We start from the raw sequence: 15,083 nt of genomic DNA on the forward strand, positions 1-15,083 counted from the left end.
GTGCGTCATTGTCATGAGTCGACCACTAGCGTGAAGGGAAATAGGGGGGTAGCTATTGTTTCAGCTGTAGAGTGTTGTAAAGTTGTAACCCAGACACTAATTCAGCCATGAATACAAATTAAAACCATGTGCTGAGAAGAAATAAAGAGATGGTAAGAAATCTGTGGATTATAAACTCGAGTCCAGTCTTCCCCCTCAGACTTAAGAAAAACACACGAGACGCATCAATTCACTCATCGTACCTCAGACGGCCAGTTTTAAATGATTATACATCACAGTTAAGAGTGGGAGGGCGACTGGTTAACCCCAAGGGCAGACATTATCCTTTTCACTCTACTCCGTATAATACATATTCAAGAATAGATAATTTTTTGCTTAATTAAAAACTAGTGAACCAATGTAATTACTTGCGATCTCGGCTCACGTCACATATCAGACCGTGCACCGGTGGAGTGAACTATAGCCCCGGTCCGTGACGCAGAACGTGGATTGAGATGGAGACCCCAATGGCGGTTCTTTACAAGATAAAAAGCTACATGAATTTATAAATAAGGAACTTGATTTGTGCCTAAGTAATAATGTGGACTCGGTCGAACCTCCAGCCGTGCTTTGGGAAGCTATGAAATGTTATTTAAGGGGATAAGTCATGTTGTCTTATTCTAAAATGAAAAATCAAGAAAATGCCTGGAAAAGGGAATTGGAATTAAAATTGAAAGAAGTAGAAAAATAAATGTCGTAAAATGTCTCTTCAGCCACATCATTGGGGAGTTTGTTCAGATTGAGACGCCTCTCTGTGTGAAGAAGTGTCTCCTGTTTTCTGTCTTGAATGCCTTGAAGCCCAATTTCCATTTGTGTCCCCGGGTGCGTGTGTCCCTGCTGATCTGGAAAAGCTCCTCTGGTTTGATGTGGTCGATGCCCTTCATGATTTTGAAGACTTGGATCAAGTCCCCACGTAGTCTCCTCTGTTCCAGGGTGAAAAGGTTCAGGTCCTCAGTTTCTCAGTAGGACATTCCCTTCAGACCTGGAATAAGTCTGGTTGCTCTCCTCTGAACTGCCTCTAGAGCAGCGATATCTTTCTTGAAGTGTGGAGCCCAGAACTGTCCACAGTATCCAGATGAGCTCTAACTAGTGCATTGTACAGTCTGAACATCACTGCCCTTGTTCTCAGTTCTACACTTTTGACAATATACCCTAGCATTGTGTTTGCCTTTTTTATTGCTTCCTCACATTGTTTGGATGGAGAAAGTGAGGAGTCCACGTAGACTCATAGGTCTTTCTCATGCGTTACTTCATCTAGTTCTATTCCTCCCATAGTGTAATTATAGTGGACATTTTTGTTACCTGCATGTATTACCTTGCACTTGTCCACTGGTATTAAACATGAGTTAAATACTATTTTTACTAATGAGGCTGAACATGCTTTGTTTCAGATGATGATGGGCATTGAGAGACAGTTTTTACTACCTTATTCCATGTATGACATCTTCCATATCCACCCCAAGAAAGTAAATATGAATCATCCTTACATTAGTTGTGTTCATGTCATTTGGCAGAAAGTCCACTCTCTCACAAAAGAAAGCATTTTGCACTCCTCTTGTAGCAAAACCCCTATATCAAAATTAATAATAAACTAATTATTTGGGAGGACTGGCGAAGAGAAAACATCACAAAAGTCTCAGATGTATATTTGTGTGGTGGATATGTAACATATGAAAACATCAATGAAAGGTTGTCCCCTGGTAAACTTCAATGGTGGAGATACCTTCAGCTGAGACACTGTATTCAACGCTTTAGGGGGAAGAGAGGATCCTTGCCAGAATCAACCAGTTAGGACATTATTTTTTTAGAAAAAGATGTAAAGACAATTTCTAACCCAGCAATATATACAGAGATATTGGGAAAGGCTCTTGGTGAGCTCAGGAACACCAAAAGTCCCGGAAGACCACGGAAAGCAACTGTGATGGATGACAGAAGAATTCTTTCCCTGGTGAAGAAAACCCCCTTCACAACAGTTAGACAGATGAAGAACAGGAGGTAGGTGTATCTGTGTCAAAGTCAACAATCAAGAGAAGACTTCACCAGAGTAAATACAGAGGGTTTACCACAAGATGTAAACCATTGGTATGCCCCCAAAACAGGAAGACCAGATTCGAGTTTGCCAGAAAACATCTAAAGAACCCTGTACAGTTCTGGAACAACATCCTATGGACAGATGAGACATAGATCAACTTGTACCAGAATGATGGGAAGAGACGAGTATGGAGAAGGGAAGGAACTGCTCATGATCCGAAGCAGACCACCTCATCTCTGAAGCATGTTATGGCATGGGCGTGTATGGCTGCCAAGGAAACTGTTTCCCTTGTATTTATTGATGATGTGACTGCTGACAAGAGCAGCAGGATGAATTCTGAAGTATTCAGGGCTATATTATCTGCTCAGATTCAGCCAAAAGCTCCAGAACTCATTGGACAGCGCTTCACAGTGCAGATTGACAATGACCCGAAGCATACTGCGAAACCAGTCAATCACCTGACCTGAATCCAATTGAGCAGCATTTCACTTGCTGAAGGCAAAACTGAAGGCACAACACCCCAAGAACAAGCAGGAACTAAAGACACTGCAGTGCAGGCCTGGCAGAGCATCACCAGGGAAGAAACCCAGCATCTGGTGATGTCTATGGGTTTCAAACTTTCGGGCAGTCTTTTACTACAAACGATTTGCAACCAATTATTGAAACTCACAATTTAATTCATTATTGTTAGTTTGTCCAAATACTTTTGAGCCCCTAAAATTGGGGGACCACGTATGAAAATGGGTGTAATTCCTACACCATTCACCCGATTTGGATGTAACTACTCTCAGTAGTCTACACTTAAAGCACATCTTGATTGTTTCATTTCAAATCCATTGTGATGGCAAAATAGCACAATATGAAAAAGTGATATATCAAGGCAGGGTTATACAAAAGAAAATGGGGCTCTTTCTTGATTTTTATGGGGCACTAGTTCCATGGTTGCGAAAGAAAAACGGCTGTTACTAGAGATGCGTTCATGCTTGCTGTGAATGTTTGAATCATTAGGAGGAGCAAATCTGCTTGTTTTATAATTGTAATGCTTTCCACTGTGTCTTGTGTGTGTATGTATTCTTGAAACGTGTTAAAATACAATAATAATAAAAAAGTGGGAGTAAAGCTTGAGAGATCACATGGAAATGAAAGAATTCAAGGTTGTGAATAGTGAATAATCATACTGACTTTCACTGCAACTGCAAATGGTTAATCCCAGCCCCCCTGGTCTGTCCGTATGTCCGTTCAAGACGATTCGACTGATTTGAATTCCAACTTTGCTGTTGGCAAAACAGAAAGGCATGGAACAGATCAAGCTGCCGATTTAAAACTTTATTTTTATTTTTTATTTTTATCTCTGACTAATATTGTGTGGTGTTCAGATTTACTTTTGATCATCGCCGATTCCCAGCCTAGTTTTTATCTTGACTGTCCATTATCTGAGATTACAAGAACGACGGCCACAGATTTTTGGACACAATCGACCACATCGGCACAAATGCAAGAAACTGAAGTCAAAGACCACTAAACAGAAACAATGCATAAATACAACTTACAATCTAATAGCCCATGACAAGGGGGTTTAAATGTGTACGCAAATAATTCAGGCGTGATTCACTCGTCAGACTTGGCCTCAGCTCAGCAGAAACAGGCTGCTATTTTGAAACCATGGACAATCGTCAGTGAATGTCAGTGATTTTTCTTTCAGTTCCACTAGCGTTACACCTACACGTCCTCAACATACTACTAACACTGGAGGTAGAGCAGCAACTCGCCAAACACCCGGTTAAAAATGCTTTCTTTAATGCCAAATTCTTGAGCGTCAACTTTCCTCTAAATAAATGATTTACTAATATTAATAATTCTGGTTAAGTTGATGTTTAATAAGATCAGACTGGTGTTTATTGTGTAAAACCTAGGTCTGTTATTTAAAGAAATTCTACAAATTTGAGCTGTTTAGTGGGTGAGTCAGCGGTGATTCATCAGGAAAAAGTAAACCAACCAGACACTTCTCTCAACAAGAGAACTCTGTCCAAAGGATTGAGATCCACATTCGCCCGGTACGTGATTTGTGATTGTAGTTTTTGCCGCAGCGGTGCCTCGTTCTGATTCACAGCGATTAACCCCCTGCACACGCATGCCGAAGCAGTCATTCATTTCACTGTAAGTTGCTTAAGCAGCTCTTTTGCAGAAAGGTCACCGTGATCTCAGTGCTGGGAAATGGCACTGATAAATAAGTGTTTCTTGTAGTTTGTGGTGTGTACGTTTACACAAAAGGCCCTGCTCCTTATCTAGTGTGCTTCTGCTTATTTATATTGTATAAGAGCGTTGTTTGTGCACCAAAGTGGTCCAGTCCAGTACCAGCCCAGCCTGGTCTCGGAGCCCCTTGTGCCAGCCGGTCGAGCGCGTGTCGACTTGCGGTGGGCGTCTCCAGTCCTTGAGGGCTGGATTCCTGCAGGTTGTTGGTGTCCATTTCCACTGACAACTGATTAATACTTGGAAATAAGCCAGAGGAAATGCAGTGTCATCATCGTCGTCCCCCAGCCCAGTGCTACGCTTCAAAAACTGGACACATCCTGTAAGAGGCTTCTCTAGGCTCTTTGGAAAGCAGTGTGGGGTCTAATATGTTGAGTGCACCGGGCTTGACAGCGGGATTGTATGATGGTGCGTCCGTAGCGGTGCTGGCAATGAATGACAATGGAAATCGTGCCCAAGCCACTGGTGTTGCACAAGCACTGGAATCAAGTGCGTAACAGTGGCTGTGGCGGCCTTTTGAATACAGGGTCTGACTGGAAACACTAAAGTGCCATTTCAAACACTAACAGCCACTTTAAGCACTGACTGAAAATCTTCAGAATTAAATCCTGACAGTAATTGAAATGTTGAACCATTCTGTGAGTCATCTTGTATCGAAATGTCACTATTTTATAAATTGAACGTATTTAAATTCCTTAATGATGTAACGAGTTCTGCCATTTTATGAGTCCCACACGCTGGGAATTACACAATTTGTGTTGCTTTGCCTCAGTCCCAAGTCATCCTGGGAAGACACCTTTATATCGCTTTTATATTTTCTATTCTAAATTAATTCTGCACTTCTATTCTATTCTGCACTTCATCTGTTCACGTCCAAATCCTGGGATATCAGACTCCAGTCCTGCAGTGTCCAGAGTCCACTGGTTTTCAGTGTCTACTGGTCTGCTATTTTTAACTTATCAACATATTTTAAGTAATCGTCTGTAAAAAATGCAGTGTGGAAGCCTACCTGAGGAAATAACTACGTTAACTGAATGATTGAGATCTCAATTATTGACCAGCAGCCACTGGCATTGGCGTTAGACTAATTAAACCCATGTATCCAAGGTATTTTTTTTCACCAGTTCATTTGATTTTGGTTCCTACTGAATGCTTGAACTTTCTGTAGCACATACTCTGTATGCAATAAAAGTGGTTCACATGATTTCAGGTTATATATACCCATCTCTATAAGGTCCCACACCTGGGTAGTGCATTCAAAGCAAATATATTTCCATTAAGACCAATGAGTTTCAGAAGACCTCTGGGATAAAGTTGTGGAAAGGCACAGATCAGGGGACGGGTATAACAATATTTCAATACAGTCATTGAATATCCCTTACAGCACAGTCAAGTCGATCATTACGAAGTGGAAGGTATACGACACCACCCAGAATCTGCCCGTCCTCCTAAACTGAGCCACCGCGTCAGAAGGGCGTTGAGCGTCGGAGCCACTGAGAGGCCAGTGACGCTCTGAGACATACTGCGTTCGATGGCTGAGAGGAGAAACTGTCCATGTGTCAACAGTAGCTCAGGTACCCCATAAATCAGGCTTGTATGGAAGAGTGGCAAGAAGGAAGCCATTTCTGAAAAAAGCCTGTGTCGAATCCTGCTTGGAATTTGCACAAAGGCATGTGGGAGACTCTGAGACGATGTGGAAAAATGCCTAAGATTAGGACGGAGATTTCCCTTTCAGCCGCACAGTGACCCTGAGCACACAGTCAAAACCACACTGGAGTGTCTTTATAACGAGAACGTGGTTGTCCTTAGAGTGTTGTCCTTCAGTCTGTTGGTGCAGCAAATGCTTGAATTGATAGATACAGATTGACACAGACTCTAATGGTCCATACATTTTAGTGGAATGATTAAAAATACCTAAATATTGGCTATAGGTGATTTTATTAATTAGACAGTCTATTCTGTGGGTGTTTGCTTTCTTTGGAGATCTCGGGCGCAGGCAGCCTTTCACCTGTAAAGTCTCGGCTCGGTTGTTCTGCTGTTGTTTGATTCCTTTTTTTAGGTGTATAAAAAGCAATGTCTCTTAATGCAGGGTTGGCAACCAGATGATATTGTTGTGCTGTTTGATTTCCCTGCCAGAGCTAAAGCCAAGATAAGGGCATCTACTATGAAAAAATAATGGATGAAACAAGTGGAGGGAAACTGGCCAAAGCAAACCTATGACTCACTCTTATCTCTATGCTATTTCACCCATTGTATGCCATGCAAATAAACATGACACCACACGCTTCAGAGGAAGGCAAAAGCTGGGGATTCCTACTGCTGTCCTGGAGAATTCCCTCATAGATTCTGTCTCCTCCCAATGAGTTAATTACTCGATGAATCATTTAATAAAACCTATAATCATTTTTTATTTGGCATAATTGTCTGGTTTTTTTTCACTTCTTAAAAAGACAGATTCATAGCACATACCAGCATTGTCCTACTGACTGACTTTCACTGGGTAACTGTACGGAACACTGGTTTACTATTATTATTAATAGCAATAATTATTATTATCAGTGCACCAAAATAGCCACTCAATTATTAACCAAGCAGCATCTGTTTCCTAATTGAGAGTGTGACTGAAAGACTGTTGCCTTGACACATTAGTCAAAGTGTTATATTAGTCAGCAGCGGTGACCACATTGAGAGGGATTCCCCCGTGATATCTTAAATTCAGGATTGATAGATCCACTGTGTCGTGAGTAAAATAAGTCCTGCCAATTACTCCACGACACCTTCTTCAGGGAAAGTTTTGACTCCTCTTTCCTTTTAGTTATATTCTGAATCAAGTTAACCTTTCATTAGAAATCTAAATCCTGCATCTTCAAGATGTGGTTGTTTCCCAGTCAGAACTGCCCTTTGATAGTGAAAGTCACAATCATACAATTCCTGTGTGTTCATACAAATTCAATGAATAAAATAATACTGAAATGTCAACACCCTTCGGAGGCGTTGTGTTCATATTGTGCACACGTTGACCACAGAACGTTGTGCCACATGGCTACAGAATCTCCCGTTTCATTTTGTTTTTCATATTTCAAATGGGATTCACGGTGGGCTTTCTTGTGTGCAGTGCTTGGCATGTTGTTGTCACATGCACACTGTGTCCAGTCTTAGACATACAAGCCTGTAGGTCTTGCAAAGTTGCCTCTGATCTCTTGGTCGCCTCTCTGATCAGCTCCTTCTTGCTCGGTCATCCAATTTGGAGGGACGGCCTGATCTAGTCAGAGTCTTGGTGGTGCCAAACACCTTCCACTTCTTAATAAACGTCTTGACCGTGCTCCAGGGGATTTTCAGTGCCGTTGATATGTTTTTAAACCCATCCTCTGATCGGTGCCATTCAACAACTTTGTCCTGGAGTTCTTTTGAAAGCTCCTTGGTTCTCACGGTTGAGTCTTTGCCGGAGCTGCTGAATTTATCCTGAAATCATGTCAATCCCTACAGTTTAGCACAATTGGAGGTGTGTGATTTTGAAGGTGACTGCTTAATCCTGAGCTAATTTAGGATTGATATTACAAAGATTGCTATTTTTATTAATTGTAATTAATACACATTTCAAGAATATTTTTTCACTAGGAAATTGTGGGGAAGGATGTGTAGATTATTTAAAAACTACTATTCAAATCCATTTTAATTCCAGACTATAAGGCAATTCACATTTTTGAATACTTTCTATAGACACTGTATATACAGTATATAGATATATATAAATAGTGGAATTTGGAGAGACACAAGTTGTTTTAGGGAAGGTCACCTGGCACTTTCACAGATTCAGTCGGGACATGAAGACTGTGCTGGCTTTTCAACAGTGGGTTCATGAGTTTATTATTATTATTTTTTTATTATTTTTTCTTTTTTTTCTTAGGAGACGCCCTTGTCCAGGGCGACTTACAAAATATAAGCGCAATATAAAGTATAATAATACAGTGCAGTTCAGGCATAATACATTTTACAAATTCAAAATTTACACAAGTGTATAGGAGATATACAGTAAACAATATATGAGGTCTTACATCCTAGAATGTAAAAGCTGATGAGTGCAGACAAGATGTTAAATCACAGTCAAGGTCCAGGGGAAAGGGAGCATAGGGGAGATCAAACTAAACAAAAGTGCTAGTAATGCAAAGGCAAGAGTATTATAAAATGTTGTATAAGTGCAATCTTACAGGAGAGTAAGTGACTAAATTACAAGTACTGTCTGAAAAGATGCGTCTTGAGTAAGCGCTGGAAGGAGGTCAAGGACTCAGCTGTTTTGACTTCGGTGGGAAGGTCATTCCACCACTTAGGGTTCAGGGATGAGAAGCAGTGGCTCTGGAGGAAGGAGAGTGGAGAGGAGGCAGAGTTAGTCTTCTGGCGCTGGAGGAGCGCAGTGGTCTGGAGGGGATGTATGGAGAGACGAGTGACTGAAGGTAGCTTGGTGCAGTGTGGTCGAGACAGCGGTAGGTGAGGGTCAATGTCTTGAACTGGATGCGTGCCGCTATCGGGAGCCAGTGGAGGAAGCGGAGCAGTGGAGTAGCGTGTGTGAATCGGGGCAGAGAAGCACCAGACGAGTCGCAGAGTTCTGGATGAGCTGCAGTAGTGCAGTAGTAGTAGGAAGAATCTCCAGGTGCGTGTCAGCATGGTGATGTGCTGGGTGTAGGAGAGCATAGGATCGAGGGTGACTCCTAGGTTCTTGGCGGAAGAAGAGGGAGAGAATGCATTCCAAGGGGATTGAGATGGAGAGATCAGCAGGAGGGGGGAAAAGAGGAGATCTGATTTGGAGAGGTTGAGCTTGAGGTGGTGCGAGCGCATCCAGGCGGAGATAGCAGACAAACAGGAAGAGATACAAGAGGGCATGAGAAAGTCAGAAGAGGGAAAAGACAGGAAGATCTGGGCATCATCAGCGTAGAAGTGGTAGGAGAAACCATGGGAAACGATGAGGGGGCCCAGGGAGCGAGTGTAGAGAGAGAACAGGAGGGGGCCCAGGACGGAGCCTTGGGGAACGCCTGTGAGGAGAGGCTGGGGGTGGTTGAGGAACCTCGCCATGTCACTTGGTAGGACCGGTCACTGAGGCAGGAGGAGAACCAGGTGAGAGCAGTCCCAGAGATTCCAAGGTCAGCGAGGCAGGAGAGGAGGATGGAGTGATCGACGGTGTCAAATGCTGCGGAGAGGTCAAGGAGGATGAGGACAGAGGAGCACAGCTGAGGGAGGGACACAGTTACACTGATCAATAGCTCGCAACAATGCTAAATAATAAAAGCCTGCAATGTAACCGCTTCTGATCTATGGACCAAGTGCGCTAAGTAAGTCCCTAATTAACTAACAAACAGTCGCTGCTGTTACTACAATACAGGTGCAACATACACTCACCTAAAGGATTATTAGGAACACCATACTAATACTGTGTTTGACCCCCTTTCACCTTCAGAACTGCCTTAATTCTACGTGGCATTGATTCAACAAGGTGCTGAAAGCATTCTTTAGAAATGTTGGCCCATATTGATAGGATAGCATCTTGCAGTTGATGGAGATTTGTGGGATGCACATCCAGGGCACGAAGCTCCCGTTCCACCACATCCCAAAGATGCTCTATTGGGTTGAGATCTGGTGACTGTGGGGGCCAGTTTAGTACAGTGAACTCATTGTCATGTTCAAGAAACCAATTTGAAATGATTCGAGCTTTGTGACATGGTGCATTATCCTGCTGGAAGTAGCCATCAGAGGATGGGTACATGGTGGTCATAAAGGGATGGACATGGTCAGAAACAATGCTCAGGTAGGCCGTGGCATTTAAACGATGCCCAATTGGCACTAAGGGGCCTAAAGTGTGCCAAGAAAACATCCCCCACACCATTAGACCACCACCACCAGCCTGCACAGTGGTAACAAGGCATGATGGATCCATGTTCTCATTCTGTTTACGCCAAATTCTGACTCTACCATCTGAATGTCTCAACAGAAATCGAGACTCATCAGACCAGGCAACATTTTTCCAGGCTTCAACTGTCCAATTTTGGTGAGCTTGTGCAAATTGTAGCCTCTTTTTCCTATTTGTAGTGGAGATGAGTGGTACCCGGTGGGGTCTTCTGCTGTTGTAGCCCATCCGCCTCAAGGTTGTACGTGTTGTGGCTTCACAAATGCTTTGCTGCATACCTCGGTTGTAACGAGTGGTTATTTCAGTCAAAGTTGCTCTTCTATCAGCTTGAATCAGTCGGCCCATTCTCCTCTGACCTCTAGCATCAACAAGGCATTTTCGCCCACAGGACTGCCGCATACTGGATGTTTTTCCCTTTTCACACCATTCTTTGTAAACCCTAGAAATGGTTGTGCGTGAAAATCCCAGTAACTGAGCAGATTGTGAAATACTCCGACCGGCCCGTCTGGCACCAACAACCATGCCACGCTCAAAATTGCTTAAATCACCTTTCTTTCCCATTCAGACATTCAGTTTGGAGTTCAGGAGATTGTCTTGACCAGGACCACACCCCTAAATGCACTGAAGCAACTGCCATGTGATTGGTTGGTTAGATAATTGCATTAATGAGAAATTGAACAGGTGTTCCTAATAATCCTTTAGGTGAGTGTATATATATATATAGCTAAACCACATAAACAATCGATGTATCTCTTAACTAAACTACTAAACTTTTGAAAAAACAATACTTAGCTGAGCTGAGCTAGGCCGTCCATTGGCGAACAACAACACTGCTTGTTATCAACAAACATCATTGTAATTTAAATTTTAACCCAGACTCTTGTCAGCATCAAAGCATTTCCAGTCCCACTGCCTCATCAGGGAGGGAGATACACTGACGTCAGTAATGTTCTGGTCAGACACATGTTTTCTCTCTCCTCTTCCAAACCGCCGAGCTGTGAGAAAGACCTGGCTGGACTCAATCCAAACTTTGCCCTACCTGCGAACCGCAAACTTTTACCCCTTTGCGGTTTGATTTATTGTCAGAAACCACTTTCAGCTACTTATATATAAAATCTTGATGCGGACAGGTTGAATGTTTGCAATTATTGGTTAGCTCAACGCACATAAGTTTGGTTGCTCTCCTCTGAACTCCTCTAGAGTGAGAAAAGGTAACAATTCTGATTTGCTGTAGCACTTTCATGAGCAGCCAAGGTAGCCAGACCTCTTCCAAATCTCCTACGCTTGCTCCAGTCACCGCTAACACAACCACCTGTGTGTCCTCCTGATGTGACAGGCCCTGTCCTGCACCTGCGACGGGTCAGTGGGCATGCTGCAACATGCACGGCTCCCTCTCTGAACAGCGATCTGACCCCTCTGAACCACAGGAGCGTTGCCTGGATTATTTCCATGGAGTTCGACCACAAGAGTGAACATGTGTTGAGTGTGAAAGGGAGAGGTCTGATGGTTCAGACCTGAACGAATCAAGAGATATGATGTGGTAGACTCGTCGGTGTGCGTTGAATGCCTTACACCATAAAGTGCAGGTAGTACATTGCTATGCACTGATTCTTTGGCATGTACATAATAAGGAAAAGCATTTCCCATGTTTCATATCATACCTGATCAGGTCAGACACAAAAGAGAAAGATTTGATCAACAGATGTGTAGAGAAGGATATCTCGACCCATCAATGTAGGTAAGTCACGGAAACACCCCTAAGGTAAGTATTATTATTATTATTATTATTATTATTATTATAATTATTATTATTATTATGTATTTCTTAGCAGATGCCCTTTAGTAGCCGTTTACTGTTAATTGCTTCTTCATTTTAACTAATTTGTCTTTTAACATGTCTGCTGTGAAAACTTAGCGTTAATCAATATATAACATTGTGTTGTGTTGTGTGTGTGTGTGTGTGTGTGTAGATAGAACATGTGTCATTGGAAATATATATATATATATATATATATATATATATATATATATATATATATATAAAAACAGAAAAGCATCCCAATACAATTAAACTGTAAACACTTTTTATTAAGGTGTCATTAATACATGATTGGTAAATAGTTTTTGAAACAGTTTGGAACCATTCATAATTCCATTGATACATCTTTCAAAATCACATTGTTAAATAAATAAATGTTTATAATATCATGTTTAATATAGAAAGGCTTCACGTTGATCACCCCTGGGTTATACTAAACCACGATCAAATGTTCTTGAAGTTGCACAGATGGTTTGGGGTTTTTTTCTGCAATGGAGCTGTCCGCTCAGGCCAGTGTCCAGCGCACACGTCCTCAGGGCGCATTTCCGCAGGCAGGCTGTGGTGGCCGAAAATGCCTTGATTTCTCATCTTAAAAGGAAACTTGTTATTATTATTTTACCTGTGATTAGTTTATTTTGTTATATACAAGCTGTTACATTTTATTTTCGCTTGAAATCTCATAATTAATACATGCATCATCCTACAAATGTTTAAATACACTAACAGAAGTAACTCAAGAGTAGAGAACTAACGCAATTTCAAACTAACTGGAATGTTTTTAACATGACAATGATTGCAACAAAATGTTCCTTAGTACTGTGTTTATTTATTTCATTAAATGTAATGACATTCCTACCGGCTTTACGTCAAAATACAGTATTACGCAATACTATTTATTATGCATTTTTATCATTAACAGTCCCACTTGGGTGTCATAATAATAGGCTATATAAAACTTTTTTTTTTATGGTCTCGATTTTCATTTGGGATTTCATTTCTATTGAAAAGGTCAATATACTCATCGCCTTTCCTCAGAATATTTGTATACAATCATGTAGGCGAAGATGGGCTGGACTCGACAGTAAATAAATATCTAGCCATGCCATCTCCATCCAATACTTACTCAGGAGATCTGGCGAAAGATGTGTAAAACACCATGTATTATGGGTGAGTTCATATTGTGACATGTGTTTCTTAACCAGTGCGCATTCCAGCAGATGCAATGATATGAAGAATGGTATTTTATTATTATTGTGCTGCTGCTGATGCTGGTGGTGGTGATGCTGGTGATGGTGATGATGATTGGCAGTGGACATCTTTCTCTGTCCAGGTTCTCTGCACCTGATTGTTGGCGTGTACTTGCTTGCGAATTGGACTCTTGGCATCCCCACTGACTGCGATTTGAAACAGGTTCAAGACGACTGCGCACACATCATCCGCCATCATTTAAACGTGGTAAGTACTGTATTACCTTCTGGGGTTGTCCACAGCGCCTGGTCTGTATTTGACATGTCTACTTTTAAAAACAAGCTCTAGGCCTGAGGGAAATACATGGCTGAGGATGTTACAATAACAATATTCACGACTGATTTCCAAAATGTGTCTTTTCACAGAAAGATTTCCCCGAGTGCAAATGGGAGAGTGACCCCCAGAGTCTGGTAATTAATAACGCGTGTTTTGTGTGATCTGCTGTATGTGATCAGTGAAAAAGTGCGCACTTTTAACGCGCTGCTGCTCTTGTCGTGTGCAGTCCGTGGACCCCGAGTGTATTTTTGACTGGTCTCTCTGCCCGGCCAGAGGGAAGAACGAGAAGCTGTACGACCTCACCTGCCACATCACGGAGAGCATGAAGGTGAGAGCCTGCGTTACACACACCTGCACGCATCACTGCACTTTCTGCAGATCGTTTGTTCTTCTGACTTCATCAAAATATAACCTAGTTTTGTAGTTGGGGTCAAAGTTTTGATTTAAACTGAATTTGCGCACCCATGCACATAAATAACACCACCACTAAACCAAGCATGCTCACACCACACAGCGTGCGTTTTATTTCATCGACGAAAAAGTTTAACTCACTTTTAAGGCACAAACCGTAAAATGCAAATCTTATAGAAAATATAAGTCATGTATGATAAGATGTATTGCAGCATTTCTCTTTAGTGCAATATTTACCTGCTGCTATCAACATTAGCCTATATATTACAGCAATTATCATATATATATTGGATTTCTCTTTTGATGCGTCGTGCATTTAGAGGTAATGTAAGTGTATCAGGAACTACATTGCTGTAGGATACGCAGTATCGTGTGCATTTGAGTTGCGGTGGGTTTTGAGTGCTGCTGCGGTCAGAGCTCAATAAGCAGCGGCTGCACACGGGACAGTCAGAGACAGGTCCCGCCGCAGGGGGACACTTAGACCCGGGGACACGCTGGCCAGTGCCACCCAAGCCTGCAAACACCAGCATGGCACCATGTATGTAAAGATGAAATCCCCGTTTTCATTACGCCCTGGTCCTTATTACTAACTCCGTTGAGGCGTAGGGTGATGGCGAAAAAACCCGAGTGTGTGTGTGAGTGTGTGTGTGTGAGATTGAGAGTGAGTGTGTGAGAGTGAGTGTGTCTGTGTGAGAGTGAGTGTGTGTGTGTGTGTGTGTGTCTGTGTGAGAGTGAGTGTGTGTGTGTGTGTGTGTCTGTGTGAGAGTGAGTGTGAGATTGAGAGTGAGTGTGTGAGAGTGAGTGTGTCTGTGGGTATGAGTGTGTGAGTGAATGAGTGTGAGTGTGTCTGTGTGGGTGTGAGAGTGAGTGTGTGTGTGAGTGAATGAGTGTGAGTGTGTCTGTGGGTATGAGTGTGTGAGTGAATGAGTGTGAGATTGAGTGTGAGAGTGAGTGTGAGAGTGAGTGTGTCTGTGTGGGTGTGAGAGTGAGTGTGTGTGTGAGTGAATGAGTGTGAGTGTGTCTGTGGGTATGAGTGTGTGAGTGAATGAGTGTGAGATTGAGTGTGAGAGTGAGTGTGTGTGTGTGTGTGAGAGTGTGTGTGAGAGTGAGTG

The sequence above is a fragment of the Amia ocellicauda genome, chromosome 8 (genome assembly GCF_036373705.1).
Source record: "Amia ocellicauda isolate fAmiCal2 chromosome 8, fAmiCal2.hap1, whole genome shotgun sequence".
Lineage (NCBI taxonomy): Eukaryota > Metazoa > Chordata > Actinopteri > Amiiformes > Amiidae > Amia > Amia ocellicauda.